The 17,411-nt window shown below is 40.4% G+C and overlaps 1 long non-coding RNA gene across 1 annotated transcript in view; it reads right to left on the bottom strand.

Annotated features, from left to right (window-relative positions):
- Positions 1-4,072: 4,072 nt before the first annotated feature.
- LOC148049493 (uncharacterized) overlaps positions 4,073-17,411 on the bottom strand; it is a 16,531-nt gene continuing 3,192 nt past the window's right edge. Inside the window, exon 3 of the long non-coding RNA XR_015696524.1 lies at positions 4,073-4,746. This is a non-coding gene — a long non-coding RNA (uncharacterized LOC148049493). The remainder of the gene's footprint in view (positions 4,747-17,411) is intronic.

Below are 17,411 nucleotides of genomic sequence, written 5' to 3'. Positions count from 1 at the left end.
TTGATGAATTCCCCATTTATTCCCTCATCCAAATCATTGATGAAGATGTTGAAGAGTACTGGGCTTAAAACAGAGCCTTGGGGTACTCCACTGCATACTTCCCCCCATGTAGATGCAGTTCCATTGAGGACTACACGTTGAGTGCGGTTGGTCAGCCAGTTACGAATCCATCTGGTGGTGATGCTATCCAACCCACATTGAACTCCTGATTCTCTCAGATGACACCCACACAGCACTAGCAATAGACTTATTATGTATATACCATTTCCCGGTGCTTTACAACCCTCCCTAAGTGGTTTAAAGAGTCAGCATATTGCCCCCAACAATCTGGGTCCTTATTTTACTGAGCTCAAAAGGATGAGTCAACCCTGAGTCAGTGAGTATCGAACTGCTGGCGGTAAGTAGAGTTAGCCTGCAATACTGCATTTTAACATTGCGCCACCACTGTTTTTGTTGACTTTGCTTCCTATCCAGGAGCCAGAAGGACCTCATGTCACCCTGCTCTACGCTGACTTGAAATAACTGCCCACACCAGGATTCTGGTCTATCTTCTAGAAACTAAATCAGCACTGCAAAACAATTACTGATGCCAGATGGCTGCCTGAAGGGACTCAGCCTCATGAAAGTTCTGACAGACCAGCAGATCAACTGGGTATAAGGATATCACAACTCCCAACTGGATGACCTCAAACCTTCTTTTCCCTGTACCATATATTGTCCTGATGGGACAGCTTGAACCAGAATAGTAGAGGAAACATCACTTCCAAAATGGAGTCCATAAAGCCAGTGGTGGTATTCCACCAGTTTGCACTGGTTTAGTCGAACCCATTGTTAAATTACTCACCACCACCACCACTATCAAAGTGGATCCTGGGCACTGTGCTGCAAGGGAGAAACAGGCAATGGAGCGGCAATAATGAGGGAAGGAGAAGGATGTTTTCCCTCTTTCTTCTCCCTGCTCCTCCTCCTTCCCTCGTGCCGGCTGCTCCGTTGCCCATTTCTCCATTGCAGCGCAGCGTCCAGGATCCACTTTGATAGCAGAGGAGGTGGTGTAATTTAACAACTAGTTCACCCAGGATCAGGTTGGGCAATGCCTCTCACGACAACCAACCTGACCCTGGGCGAACAGGTTGTTAAAATTATTTGAATTCCACCACTGCTTAAAGCTGTCTTTGGGTTGCCTCAGGGGTTGCATGAAGATATGTTCTCTAGAAGTGCTTCATGGGATGTCTTTGTGCTGTGAAGATGCGGCCTAAATCTGCAATGTCCACATCCCCCAAATAGCTTGAAAAGCTTCTGTGAGCACCTTCAACAATAGAGAAGATCTTATTACTTTTTCCTTCAACATATTTTAGCACACGCTTCAGCCAAGAGCAATTATTGAAATAGAGCTGAGTAAACTACATCATAAGACTTTAAGTTAGGAGACAGTGGCTTGCCCTGGCCTTCCTGCTATGAATGAGAGAGGTCTTTACAGGTCACTTGTGGTGGCAAGAACAGAAGTAGTTTTCAAAGAGCATTGTGGAGAATCACAGGCCCTTGCAAGCTCACAACCTTGAACATGCAGGGTAACATTTCATCCCCTCCGAGCGAGGAAGGCCCTTAGATACTGAGCTGGAGAGATGATTTCTGTAGGGACTGCCAGCAATGCCCTCTGAAATGGCAACCTCCAGAGGTTTTTGTTTCCTTTAAAAGAAACTTGAAGTCTAGGCTTGGGATGAGGTGTTGTTTTCAGGTGACTATTTATAATCAGACCTAGTTTCTTTCTTTCTTTTTGTTATATTTTTGTCCTGCTAAATTTGAAGATGAGGTACTGTAAGCTGCAGTACAGAATCAGTTGAGTGGGAGTCCTGTGAAAATATGATAAAATAAACGCCTCTCTTTTCTCTCTGCCGAAGTCTTTCCTATCTCCACTTGAATCCCTCTGCCTTCTTATTTTTATTCTAAATAATGGAAGGATCTTTGGGACCTCCTGTTTCCCACGGCTTCAGAAGAATATTGCCACTTATAGCAGCTCGAGCAGTTAAATGTCCCCTCCGCCACCACCACTTTAAGGGGGCAATCATTGTTTCAGGGGTATAAGAAGCAGAATGTGGGGACATTAGCGTGCAGAGTGACATGCTTTGTTCTCATCTTGGGGAAGAAAGGAAAGACATCCTTGGGGTTTCATGGATGAGCTGTGAGAGGGAGCATATTTAAGTCCTTTGACAGACCTGTCTCCTGCTTGGGGGCGGGGGCTGAACTAGATATCCTATAAGGTCCAACTCTGTTAATCTGTTAAAGACCTGAGATCAGCGATCCAGGGAAAGAAGCGTATACTGATAAGGTTTCATTATTATTATCATTCAGAGCTTCTGTATTTCAGAGACAGATACATTTCTACATAGTTAAAGCTAAGCAGAGTTCAAGAGCTCCCAGGCCAAGATCTCAACCACAGACAGACTGAGTCATTGAGGAAGTTTACAGAGTAAGTAGCCACTGTTCCCTTCCTTCTCATGTCAGCTGCTGAGATTATATAGCCTCTCGATAGAGATACCATGGTTTTGACTGACAGGCATTATCTTTAACACTTCTTAGCAATGAATTCTAGAATGCAATTGTGTGAAGGGTGTTTGGTTTTCAATGCTAAAACCACTGCCAAGCAATACAATTGCTTGTATTATGAAAGATGGGACAAAATTATCTCTAAACAATATGTTTATTTTATGGAATTTATAAAGAGGCTGCCCAATTCTGTATCAACTCTGGGTAGCGTACAATAAAATCAATACTAAAACACAAACCAAACCCCCAAACATGCAGAAGAAGAAATAGCATTGTAAAACAATAGAAACAGCAATCTTAAAGCAAGGCTTGTGAGAAGATTCAGGATTTGAAAACTGTTTTAAATACAGCCATGATGGGGGGGGGGAGGGTCAGTTATACATTAGGTGGGATGGTGTTCCAGGGGGCAGGTCCTGCTGCAGAAAAATCCCATTTCCTAGGTCTCATCACAAGACAATGAGGTATAGACTAATGTTTCTCAACTACTGTATGAAAGACTTGAAAGGGAGATTATGAATAATAATAGCAAAAGCGCTTAAATTTATATACTGCTTCACAGTGCTTTACAGCCCTCTCTGAGCGGTTTACAGAGTCAACCTATTTCCCCCAACAATCTGGGTCCTTATTTTACCCACCTCGGAAGGCTGAATCAACCTTGAATAAAAAGTACAGTAAAGCGTTGGAGCAAAAAGGAATGAGAACAATTTGGTCTGAAACAAACACTGAGATTTGTTGTTGTTGTTGTTGCTGCTGGTTTTTGCTATGCATCGCTATAAACTTGCAGACACGCATGACTACAACCCAAAAATATTAGGGTGAGCTCCATTCCACTCCTCCTGTGCCATTTGCTGTTCATACTAAGTGGGCATATTTTGAGATTTATAGTTGTGGAACCTATATAGATGATCAGTAGCTAGTGGGAGCCTATCCTGCTCTCAGCCAGAAGAAGACTTCTCCACCCTCACCTCACTTCTCTTGCTGCTACCCCAGGGAAATTGGATGAAGTTGGCCTACATAATTTTCTTTACAATTGTTAAAAATGCTGAAAAATAGATGTTTCACTTAGTTAAGATGAAAGATGATAAATATGATTATCATATTTAACACCTAAGTGAGTTTCTTTGATGTGCTGCACGGAGAAGGTATTTTAAAATTTAAATTAACCAATTATTTCTTTTTGTTTATTCATCATATTTAGCATGATGGTATATTTGCTTAGTTTCTGTTGGTTATTTTCTTGATATACTAGGAATTTTTATAGTTTCTGTTTCATATAAGTCCTTACTCAGCAGAGCATTTTGTATGATTTCTAACTGCTAGCCTGAAATATAGAGGGATGTTTTGACATGTGATGGGCACATAGCAGAGCTTAAATGGTATTGCAGTGAAATGGAAGTGATTGTGTTGAAATGAAATCTACGATTCTCCAGTATTTATATCCCTGAAAATTGTGATCAGGGAATGAAATCATTAGTTTAAAATTATCTGTCTAAACATGTTTTTATTTTTCATTTTTCTTTTTTTTTCATTTTATTGACATTTATAGGCCGCCCTTTTCCCTAAGGGGACTCAGGGCGGCTTACATTTCATAGGAGGGGAGTGCAAGACAGGACACAAAAGAAATGTGAATAAAGGAAAATAACCAATAAAACACAACATTCATTCGGCATTCGGGCGGGGCAAGATTAGGATCTTATCCCCAGGCCTGACGGGATAGCCAGATCTTGAGGGCTGTGCGGAAGGTCTGGACGGTGGTTTTATAGAATAACGCATGTTCATGTTAATTCACTTCATTTTTTTTCTGTCTCCATTTCTGGTAAAATATGTCTGTCCTGGAATTTTTAATGTTTCTTCTTCAATGCTGATTTTAAAAAACCAAATCAAAACCGTCATATATAAGGATTTTGAGACCCTAATGTATTTTTGAGTTTACATTTTCTGAGAAACTTTTCACTACAAATGCATTGTTTGCTTGTAAAATGTCCCAATGAGAGTTTTTTTAAAAAAATATCTCCCCCCTTTATTATTCTTTAGAATTATTTTGACACAGCTTTTAAAAACATGATTTTTTTTCAAATGGGAAGTTTTGCTGCTTAGCTCCTCAATATTTTTTCAGCACTCTGCTTATGTTCAAGAGCCTAATCTTTCAAATAGGCTTCTGCCGAATTCAGATCTCCAACAATTGTATTTTGTTCTGGAACCCTAAAAAGCAAACGAAAAATAAAATAAGATAAAAATAGAGAAAAGTTTTTTCACTGAAAAAGTGTTTAACATGCCTATAAAGGAAGCAACAAATAATCTCACAAGGTTCTAATTTTCACTGCATGTATTCCTTGATTTATGAATATAATTGAGCTCATAATTTCTGTTTCTAAATGAGACAGTTAATTTGAGATTTGCCCCATTTTACAACCTTTCTTGCCACAGTTATTAAGTGAATCTGGTTCCCCCATTGATTTTATCAGAAGTCGCAAAAGGTGACCCTGGAACCCCACAACTATTCTAAATAACAGTCAGTTGCCAAGCATCTGAATTTTGATCACGTGACCAGAGGGGTGCTGCAACAGTGATTTTAAAAGTGATAAGTCATAAGTCACCTTTTTCAGTGCTGTTGTAACTTCGAACGGTCACTAAATAAACTGTTGTAAGTCAAGGACTTCTTCCCTATTACCCGTCTCCTTATCTTCTTATGACTTTCACTTTGTGCTTGTATCTTATGATTTCTATTGTTTACTTAGTATCCTAGTTGATTTATGTTGATTGCTTATTTGGCATCCATGACTATCAATAAGTGTTATAGCTAATGTTTTATGATGAATGTATTTTACAATGTCTATGATAATGATCTATCACTATTGTTGTATGACACTAAGAGCTTATGCACTGAAGACAAATTCCTAGTGTGTGTCTAATCACACTTGGCCAATGAAGAATTCTATTCTATTCTATTCTATTCCATTCTTTTATAAATGATACATAATCTGTCGTATTGCAGTGAATGTATTCCCTATACAATAACGTATGGGACAATTCCTCTGGTTTTTCTTTCTTTCTGTGATTGGAGGCCTTGCAGGATCTGTAAAAGAGAAGTAAGAAGTTTCTCTCATTGCATAATTCTATATTCTTTAGTTTGCTTAAGCAGCATTTTAGATAAGGGCTTCATCTGGCAACAGTGAACAGGGACTAACTGGAACCACCAACATTGTGGAAGGTTTAGAAGGCTGACCCTCCCTGAATTGGCTTTGTCACTGACTGAGGATAGTTATAAGAAAAGTAAGTTTCTTCAAAGAACTCACTGCCCTTGGATCTACTTGGTTATATTCCGCTAACATTGGCAAAAGATGAAAGTCAAGTAAATAACCAGACTTACAATCACTCCCAGAAGGATTTTATTTTGTTTGATTGGGAATAGGCAGCTAATCCTGAATTACTTTTTTATCAGAACCTTAGAATAGAATAGAATGAAATGGAATGGAATAGAACAGAATAGAATAACAGAGTTGGAAGGGACCTTGGAGGTCTTCTAGTCCAACCCCCTGTCTAGACAGGAAACCCTACACATTTCAGGCAAATGATTATCCAACATCTTCTTAAAAACTTCCAGTGTTGGGGCATTCACAACTTCTGGAGGTTGTTCCATTGATTAATTGTGCTAGATGTCAGGAAATTTCTTCTCAGTTCTAAGTTGCTTCTCTCCTTGATTAGTTTCCACCCATTGCTTCCTGTTCTACCCTCAGGTGCTTTGGAGAATAGTTTGAGTCCCTCTTCTTAGTGGCCTATGTTTGAACCATATGTTTGTTTCCATCATGATTATGTACCTTGATTTAGAACTGAAATGTACCCAATTTCTGCATAGATTGTAACTTAAAGTCTATGGAGAGCAGGGCAACTAGAAGAGAAAGTTGATGGATAAGTTCTCCCACCAATTATTTTAGGTAGGGGCAGCTATTAGTATACTCTTGTGTATCGTATCATATGACTTGGGAACAAAGCAAAGCAAAGTTGAGAAATGTGTGGTACGGGAAGAAAATGAGTAAAGAATTTAGGAAATGTTAAAACCCATGTGTCAGCGTTCCAAATATCATGCAGAATTAAATTAGAGTCCAAGGCAAAACTATCCTTAAAGTTCCAATTTAATAAGACAGACATGTTGGCAACGACTGTGGAATCCCAAATCTAACCCTTCCTGGGATTCCACCCAGTTGAAAGTTCATGATCTTATCCCCACACCCATAAATCTATCACATGGTCTAATCTTCTTTGGCCACGCTGGCATCTCCACCCAGCTGGTTCCAGTCAGGTGCAGAGATGCGGAGACAAAAGATGACCTTGGGCTTCTAGAAAGGAATGACAACAACACATTCCACAATTCTACTCCTTTGTATTCCCCCTCCCAATTACTACACTAATGAAACAGCATAGGAAAATAATAGAGAGTGTGGCAGGCCAAAAATCCCAAAAGGAAATTAACTGCAGGCCTGACACCATAAATAAGATGTTCATCACACACACACACACACACAGAGGAGGAGGAGGAGGAGGAGGAGGAGGAGGAGGAGGAGGAGGAGGAGGAGGAGGAGGAGGAGGAGGAGGAGGAGGAGGAGGAAGGAAAAATAGAACAATTTTCTCAGTAGCTGTATTGTACATCAGGCCCTTGGTGCAGTAGTCAATAATCTTACTGCTATGTTCGCAGTGCTTGTTGCAATTTCTGGACCACTGAGAAGGGTAGCTCCATGGTAACAGAGAAGAGATTCCACTATGGTAACTAAGAGCCTTTTCTGTCATTCATGGCCTGGAGCCAGAAAGCATCAGTGTCAAAGTAATCTTTGTTCAGGAATGCTTATAGCTGGCATATTAATCTAAGATGTTTCTTGGTTACTTCATCATTAGTGATTTCTACTGGATTCTGGAATAATCTAACGATCATTGTGCCTATCTAATGTTATGAAGGCAGGCTTTATATTGTCTTAGTGATGGCTGAATAATGCTATAAAATGCTATTAGTCCCCATAGCCACTTGGTCTTTGGTGATCATTACAGTCGTAGAAATATCTCCGAATGATACAACTGCTTCTTCAGAGAGAGAGAGCCATTTTGTCCAGTCATCCACTCATGTACAAAGCCTCCAATGCACGCATGTGTGCGTGCGCATGCGCGCACACACACACACACACACTTCAAGTAGAACAACAGCTCTCAGCTTTTATGTCAGCTGCTATGTCTCCATCAAAAGCTTTTGAGAACTGCCTTATCCCAGAGATGATTTTTGTTGCTATCACTTAGGGTTGTTATTTTACTTTTAACTTTGTAGTTTTCTAAAAAGATTTGTTCCATTTGAAACGTAACGGAACTTTAACTTTTTAAAATGTAGGACTTATGGGCTTATTGTCATTTATTTGCTAATGGGGGTTCAAGGTACATTAAAATCTCTGAAATATTTAAGGGAACAAAAGAAGATGGAATGCCGGTTGCCCCCTCACTAAATGAAAAGAATCACTAGCATCTGTATGATGAAATCTATATTTTGGCCACAAATGCTTATATTTCATTATTCAGTCAAGAGTTCAGGATCTAGAACAATCCAATTCCTCACAAGTTGTCAACTTTCAATTGAGGGGGGAAAATGTGTCTTGGAGTTACAGATGGACAAGCTTACTTTGTAACAAACAGATTACTGTTTCTTTTCAGACTTCAAATTTTTATTAGTTTATCCAAATATAAAATAAAAGTTAAAGGTAAAGGTTTCCCTTGCGCACATGTGCTAGTCGTTCCTGACTCTAGGGGGAGGTGCTCATCTCTGTTTCAAAGCTGGAGACCCAGTGCTGTCTGAAGATGTCTCTGTGGTCATATGGCTGGTATGACTAAACGCCAAAGGTTCATGGAACGCTGTTACCTTCCCACCAAAGGTGGTTCGTATTTTTCTTCTTGCATTTTTACATGCTTTCGAAGTGCTAGGTTGGCAGAAGCTGGGACAAGTAATGGGAGCTCACTCTGCTATGTGGCACTTGGGATTCAAACCGCCGAACTGCTAACCTTTCTGATTGACAAGCTCAGCGTCTTAGCCACTGAACTATCATATCCCTACAAATATAATATAAAATAGAGAAATACAAAAAAAGTGAAAGTCATAGGAAAATAAGAGAGGAAACAGGGAAGAGGGAAAATTGTAGGGGAAAGAGGAAAAGAAAAGAAAAAGCCAAATTCTTGTTTTTCAATAAAGTAACCAAAGATGAAGGACAACATAATGATGGACTAGCAGTGATGACATTACCTAGTTTAAGTAATGAAACATCTGCACGGAAACAACCAAGCTCAGAGAATACCAAGGACTCCTCAACATGAGGCTTCCCAGAAAAAAGGAGCTGGTATTGTATTCATAAACTCGGGTTCCTAGAATTAATGTCTTCACATGTTGTGCCAAGCCAGCCAACTGTACATTTTTCAATAAACCATGGTTAAATGTAATTGTTTATTTAGGGCTGTTTGAAATTGTAACAATGCAGGATTGGCAAACACTTGGCAAACACTTGGCAAGTCACAGGACAAAGCAAGGCACTGCTTTCTTGCTTCTGTATGATTTAGGGATGTCCACAGGGTATGGTCAGAAAGGTCAGCTGTGATCTTGAAGTTCTGCCCTTTTTCTATATGTAACATACATCTTGACTTTTCAACCATATTCTATGGACACCCTGGTGGAAACTAAAGGTTTTCCCCCATTGCTATTGAAATGCTGTCACTTTTTTCCTGAGCTGGCAGGCTCCCTTTCTAGACTTTCTTTTCGCATCACAGCTATCACTAGATTTCCTTCTATGGTAGTGAATGACTAAAACCTGGCATATTTTTCCACCTTTTTTTATTTTCCACTTTCATAACATATAATCACATGTATACTATTACATAGCCAATATCCTATTGTATTAAATAGTAATTACATCAGTTCCTCTTGTCATCAACGCCCAGAAAGATAAAAACCCATTATTAGCTCTTCTGCTCTCCATACACCTCTTTCTTCTACCTCTCTCCTACCTCCTTTCTTCCCTCCATCATCCTTTTCTACTCTACTTCCCCTTCCTTTCTCCTTCTCCTCTCTCTTCATTCCACTCCTCCTTCTCCTCCTCATCTCCCCCCCCTTACCCTCTCTTCTATCCCTCTCTTCCTATCTTTCTTCTCTCCTCTATTTCCCACTCTTCCTCTTATTGGTGTATTTCAGCTTCTGAGCAAACTCCATTCTATGTTGATGGTATTTATGCTTTCATATCAATATACTTAACATATCTTAGTTTTAAAGAAAAAATAAGAGAAGACAGTATACATGTGCAATCATATTACATTAAAATCTAACACCCCTTGTCAAGCCTAATATTCATCCCTCCCTCTCACCCTCCCCCCAACCCGCCCCCAGCCTTCCCTCCCCCGACTTCCCAGAACCCATACACAGTATAAATCTTTAACAAAAACAGTCTAAAATATATTGGAAAAAAGAATAAAAAATTGATAACATCTTTACATTGAGCTTAGCTCCCCCTTGCTAGGCTAACTTTAAACAAGTTATATCATTCCTGATCTTAATCATAAGCTATCTAGAATTTCTTAGTCCCATATTTATTTTGTATATAATCGATCCATTTTTTCCAGTCTTGTTTATATCTCGTTTGAGTGGTCCTTATGATATGCAGATATTTTAGCCATCTTGGCTAAATTTATGACTTTCAATGTCCATTCTTGAATTGTAGGCAAATCTTCCTTCTTCCAATATTGCGCCACCAACAATCTAGCTGCCGTTATTAAGTGCAAAATCAAATTAATCTCTACAGCTGTACAATCAGTAATTATGCCTAACAAAAATAACTGAGGGGTAAACTTTATCCTTTTTTTAAGAACATTTTGCATAATCCACCATATTTTTATCCAAAATGCCTTAATCTTTTTGCAAATCCACCATATATGAAAATATGTAGCGTCGAGAGAATCACATCTCCAGCATTTGGGTTTTAAGTTCGGATACATAGAAGCCAACTTTTTAGGATCTAAATGCCATCTATAAAACATCTTATAAAAGTTTTCTCTCAAGTTTTGGGCTTGTGTAAATTTTACATTTCTTACCCTGATCCTTTCCCATCAGTGGTGGGTTTCAAAAATTGTTCAAACCTACTCTGTGGGAGTGGCCTCCTTTGTGGGAGTGGCTTGCCACCCATGTGACCGGATGGGAGTGGCTTGCCGCCCATGTGATCGGATATGAAGATGCCAACGACACTTGTCAGAACCACCTTAAATTACCTCACACATAGCACTGGCATGCATAAGAATATGATGTAAACTTGTTTTTTAAAAGGCATCTTTGGTTTGCTTTAAAACAACTTCAACACATGCAATGTTCTGATTGCACCACAAACGCAGTTGTCATCCTTACCTTTAACAGAGGCACTGAGTTTTATAAATATGAGCATGATAGTGTAGAATAATTATATCCAAGGACCAGTGGTGAGTTTCAAAAAATTTTGGAACCTCTTCTGTAGGTGTGGTCTGCTTTCCGGGTCCACTGGTGGAACCTCTTCTAACTGTTTCAGTAGATTTGACGAACTGGTTCTACCGAATAGGTGCGAACTGGTAGGAACCCACCTCTGTTTCCCATGTATCCAACATTATTGGTTCTTCAATATTTTGAGCCCACTTTATCATACAGTCTTTAACTAATTCTGTTTCGGAATCCATCTGTATTAATACATTGTATAGTCTCTTTATATGCATTAAGCTTTGATCTCTTATTTGTTTAAATAAATTATCCTCCACTTGCATAAAACTAATTTTTTGATCTGATTTCCACCTGGCCTGTAGCTGTCCATACTGGAACCATGTTTGAATTACCTTTTCCTCTTTTAATTCATCCAAGGATTTTAGTTGTAATACACCCCTTTCTAGGGTAAGAAGCTGTCTGTAAGTAATTATATCCTGTTTTTGTACTATGTTCATATTTTCTATTGCATGTCTAGGAATTGCCCACATGGGTATCTTATCATTTAATTTGTATTGATATTTTTTCCAGACCCGCAGTAAAGCATTCCTTAAAATATGACTTTTAAAATTCTTGTCCACTTTTTTGTTATATAGCAGGTAAGCATGCCAGCCATATACCAGATCATACCCCTCGATATTAAGTATCCAATCATTTGTTAAATTAATCCAATCACTAATTACAGATAAAGCTACTGCGTCATAGTATAGTTTTAAATTGGGTAATTTCAAACCTCCCCTCTCACGCACATCTTGCATTATTTTTAGTTTTACTCTTGGCTTCTTCCCTGCCCATACATATTTTTCCACCTTGACGCTGTACTTGGCAGTACAGAAACAAGGAGGAAAATATCATATTACTTAAACATGTTGTTCTTGCAGAGTAGGGCTGAGCTGGGGGCCAATGCAGGATATCAAGATGGGGGAAGGGTTTTTTGTGATTTTTGTTATTATGATCGATGTGTCCTTCTCACTCAGGGAATTCTAGCCTATCTGATGATGATTACCATATTGGAGATGGGCATTGTTTCTGTCAACTTCAGCATTTGCCTGCAAAATACTGTATTGTATTGTAACATTAAGTATACATTTTGAATAATACTAGGCTTTGGATTGGGGTGCATGGGAGACTTAACTTGGTACCTCTTTGTCTGTGAATTTCAACTAATCGTGACTAGGTTTCCAGCAGAGATGAGTAATTATCTGCATTTAATCTTTTCAAAAATGAAACATTAAGATAATTTCACAATAACTAGTGCTAACAAGAGTTCTTTCCCACGGCCCTGTTAAAGCGCCATCCATCAATCCTTCAAGTGGTAGAATATTATTCCAGTGTATTTGCTGCCACTACTGCCAGTCCCTAGTAACCTGCCAATTACCTCCCAAAGACTGATTCGATCGCACAGACTTGGCCTTCTCCGGATTCTATCTGCCAGCCAATGCCGACTGGCGACTCCCCGGGGGAGGGCCTTCTCTGTTGCAGCTCCGGCCCTCTGGAACGACCTCCCCATTGAGATCCGGACCCTTACTACCCTCCCGGCCTTCCGTAAAGCTACTAAGTCCTGGCTGCTCCGGCAGGCCTGGGGCTATTGAAGTATCCAGCCCCACTTTAATTGTGTATGTTGTTGTATTTAAAATTGTTGTTTTGTCTTATTTATCCCCCTCCCCTTTTTATTGTAAGCCGCCCGGAGTCCTCCGGGAGTGGGCGGCGTACAAACCCAATAAACTAAATTAAACTACCACTGGAAGCATATGGCCAAATGTTGTTGGTGGATTCCCCTACCTTAGTTTCCTTCCCTCCATCCCATCCTACCAAAGTCCCATTCATTCTCCTTAACTGGAATGAGACCCAGTGAATTTGGACAAATGGCTAAGACTCTCAGATTTAACCCCCTGTGAAAACTCACTCCAGATTCTGCATAAGCTCCTAGCAAGTAGTCACCAGGGCAACACCGTAACCTTCCAATATTGGTCAACAAAGCCTCAAAGTTCAATTCATATTGTTGCTAGGAACTTACATAGTCAGATGTTTTAGGGGCTACATGCAAACACGGATTGAATAATCTTCTGAAAGAGCACTAAACCAGGTTCAGCACAGGTTCAGCCTTCTTTCTGAAAAGTGCTGAGTTGGTTTTTAAAAGTAGCCTGAGTAACTGTTGAGAAATTTTTTTGGGGGGGGGGGAGGGCAGGGAGGTGGCGCAGTGGTTAAATGCAGCACTGCAGGCTACTTCAGCTGACTGCAGTTCTGCAGTTCGGCTGTTCAAATCTCACCGGCTCAGGGTTGACTCAGCCTTCCATCCTTCCGAGGTGGGTAAAATGAGGACCCGGATTGTTGTTGGGGGCGATATGCTGACTCTGTAAACGGCTTAGAGAGGGCTGAAAGCCCTATGAAGCGGTATATAAGTCTAACTGCTATTGCTATTGCTACTGCAGTGGTGGTGATGGATTGCATAGGTAGGCAGGAGAAAGTCCTGCCATTTCAAGATCTAACCTCCTCCTACTCCCTGCACCCACTAGCTGTTGTCAGGTTATTTTAAGCACAATTTTAGCACAGGCTGAGACAAACTAGATAATATAAATGCCTTGGCAATGAAGCATGTCTTACCTGATGACAAAAAGATGTAAACCTTACTGCCAATTAAAACTGTGGAGAGATCATTCAACTATAAAACTCTGAAAAACTCTCTTTTAATATTTCCCCATTGATATTCAAACATCTCTACCTTCTCGGTATGTTTACACTATATAGACAGATTCAGGTTGATTTATTTGGTATTTAATAATCCTGGGAAGATTTATTGTATGAGCAGGATACAGACTTGGCATCCCTTGCCAAATTTTCAGCATGCTTTCTAAATTAAAATTCTTTGAAGGAAATTAAAGGTTCAGTCTCTCTTGAGTCAAGCTCTTAGTGACTACAGGGACTGGTCCATGGTGTTTTCTTGGCAACACTGTCCAGTAATTTGCAATGGCAATGGCTTTCTTTTCGTATACTTTGCAATTGATTGCATTTCTATGCCATTCTCCTACAAAACAATTGAGTTGCACTTTGCCTTTAATTTCCATAGAGCATTTAAACTAACACCAATGTGGATGTATGTGTCAGCATTTAGTGCCTTGTGGGAACCTAACTAATGTGCTTTATGCAATAAACCAGAAATAAATAAACTATAGCTCAGTATAATCCAGGAACTGATCCTCCTCTTTATTCGACACACTCTACACCAGGGGTTCTCAAACTTTTTAAAAAGGGGGCCAATTCACGGTCCCTCAGACTGTTGGGGGGCTGGACTGCCTGGGTGAGCGTGGTTAGGTGGTCATGTGACTGGGTGGTGAGGGTCAATTTAACAGTCCTTTGAACAATGCACACACATTAAACTTTAATTTCTTTTGCTCCTGGGGGTATTTTATTTGCTTTTGTTTGCATGTTGCTCTTTCGGTTGCCCTTTTTTTTTTTTACTAGATTGTTTTTTTCAGTTATTTGGGAGTCTAGTGGTCCAGAATGCAGCTGCGCGAGCGATATTGGATGTACCTAGATACACCCATGTTACACCCATCCTCTGCGAGCTGCACTGGCTCCCGATCAGTCTCCGAACGCGCTTCAAGGTGCTGGTCATTCCCTGTAAAGCCCTGCATGGCTTAGGGCCTGGATATCTACGGGACCGTCTTCTGCCACATACCCCCCAGCGACCGATAAGATCTCACAGAGTGGGCCTTCTCCGGGTGCCGTCAACTAGACAATGTCGTTTGGCGGCTCCTCAGGGGAGAGCCTTCTCTGTAGCTGCTCCGGTCCTATGGAACGATCTACCCCCAGAGATCCGGACCCTGCCCACTCTCGCGGCCTTCAAAAAGTCTATTAAGACCTGGCTTTTCCGGCAGGCCTGGGGCTGTTGACCTCTTGAATGAGGTCCAGCCCCACTATGGTTGAGTGTGTTGTGTTTTTAACCCTGCTTTGTTTTCTTACTTTTAAACTTTTTAGTACTTTTTAAATTGTCTTTTATGTAAGCCACCCGGAGTCCTTCGGGATTGGGCAGCATATAAGTTTATTAAACTAACTAACTAACTTCAGGAAACTTGGTTTTGCAGCAATTCTTCTCAGCCTCAGGGAGCTTAAGACAGTCTGTCTGTCTGTCTGTCTGTCTGTCTCTGTCTCTCACTCTCTATCTCTGTCTATCTCTCTAGCTATCTTCTAGAGGCAGGGGAGGTGAAAAATGGGCCATTTTCGCCCATTTTTTGGCCTCCTGGGGCGTCTGTGTGCCCCTTTTTTTACCCCCACCACCTCCAGAAGCATTCTGCAGGCCAAAATTGTTGGCCTTACCTTTCAGTTCCATCCTGCGGGACTTGCGAAGGTAAGTCCTGTGCTAGGCCGAAGGATGGGTGGGGTGATGTGGGCACCCTCATGGTCCTCCGAGGACCCATGTTCTACACATGTTTCATTCACAGTCTTGATGCTCCTAATAGCCCCTTTACTAAACCTATCAGGCTTTACAAGCAGTCCTCAACTTACGGCCATTGAGATCAAGATTTCTGTTGTTAAGTGGGACATTTGTTAAGGGAGCTTTGCCCTTACAATCTTTCTTTCCTCCGTTGTTAAGTGAATCACTGTAGTTGATAAGTTAGTAACCTGGTTGTTAGGTGAATCTGGATTCTCCATTGATTTTGCTTGTCGGAAGGTTGCAAACGGGGATCAGATGACCCTGGGCCACTGCAACGGTCATAAATATGAAGCAGTCGGCAAGCATCTGAATTTTGATCACATGATCATGGAGATTCTGCAAAGGCCGTAACTCTGAAAAACGGCCCTAAGGCATTGTTTTCAGCGCCCTTGTTTTCTGTTGAAAGCCCGAGGTGAAACTAGGTGAAACTAAGAATGCAGCTCAGGATATGAACAACAGTAACTGAACAAGCAGTGAGAAGGGAGGGGGAAAAACCAAAAGGAGGGGGGAAGAGGAAATGATTTTTTTTTTTTTTTTTTTTTTTTTTTTTTTAATTTAAAAATTAGCTAATTTTTTATTTTTTTTATTATTTTTTAAACATAGTTTTTATTAAACATTACCTTTAAAAAACAGAAAAACACAATACAGCGACATAAATACAACGACATAAACAAGACAAATCATACATAACAATATAAAGTAAAACATACAGATACAGATACCGTTTTAGACATACAACCCCCCCTCCCCCCCCCCACGGTGACAGTCATTCACAGCCCAGTTTTTCTTTCTTTCCTCAATTATTAGATCTCTAAGCCACATCTTCTCATTGCAAGATTCAGGGATCTATTACAGTACTTATGTTAACTTTCCCCATTTTAAGTCCCTGCTGTTCTCCTAGTCGCCCACATATACCATAGGTTCCAGCTAAGATAATGTTCTGTTTCTCCTTTATCCCTCAGCCAACCCGTCATTCTATCCATTTCTGCACATTCGTAGATCTTTTTAATTAATGCGTCTTCCGGCGGTATAGTGGTGGATTTCCAAAATTGTGCATAGGTTATTCTTGCGGCCACAATTATATGCAGGCTCAAATGCCATATTGAACTACTTATGTTATCTGGTTTGATGCTTAGTAACAGGTTCTCAGGTCTCCATTCAATGTTTGCCCCGGTAACCTCTTTTAACCATTTTTTAATCCTTTTCCAATATTTCGTGGCCTCAGTACAGGACCACCAAATATGGTAGAATGTGCCATCCTTTCTTCCACATTTCCAACACAATGGAGATAACCCAGGAAACATCTTAGCTAACCTCGTTGGGGGGAAGTGCCACCTATAAACCATCTTGTATATGTTTTCTTTGAATGCAGTGGATGTTGTAAGTTTAATGGTCTTACTCCATAGATCCCACCATTTGCCCATTTCAATTTCATAACCTAGGTTTCTCTCCCATACTGTTAGAAGGCTTTTGTCCATCTCTTCATTAGTATTGTGGCAGGTCAAAAATTGGTAGATCTTCGATAACATTTTTTTGTCTCCACCAAACAAGATCTTATCTAGCCCCTGAGGGTTTGGGTAGATCCCGAAACGTGCCTTATCACTTTTAAACCTGTTTCTAACCTGTAAATATTCCCACCATTCCAAATTCCTGCCCTGTTGCTCTAATTCCATCTTTGTTTTTATGTTGCCCTCTTCTGTCATAATATCTTTATATGTTATGTTTCTTGTCCAATTAAATAAACTCGGATGCGTTAAGGCTTCTAATGGTGCCAACCAACACGGAACCCTAAGATAATATTTTTTCCTCATTTTTTCCCAGACCCCCATCAAAATCTTCCGAATATAATGTCCCATGAAGTACCTATGGGGGGTGTCTCTTTCTTGCCAGAGGGAGGCATGCCATCCCTGGGGGAGGTCA

The sequence above is a fragment of the Thamnophis sirtalis genome, unplaced genomic scaffold (assembly GCF_051295495.1).
Source record: "Thamnophis sirtalis isolate CommonGarterSnake01/CBP01778 unplaced genomic scaffold, rThaSir2_p1.2 scaffold_1, whole genome shotgun sequence".
NCBI classification, from domain to species: Eukaryota; Metazoa; Chordata; class Lepidosauria; order Squamata; family Natricidae; genus Thamnophis; species Thamnophis sirtalis.
The sequence above is the reverse complement of the archived record's forward strand: the minus strand, read 5'-3'. Positions and strand labels throughout refer to the sequence as shown.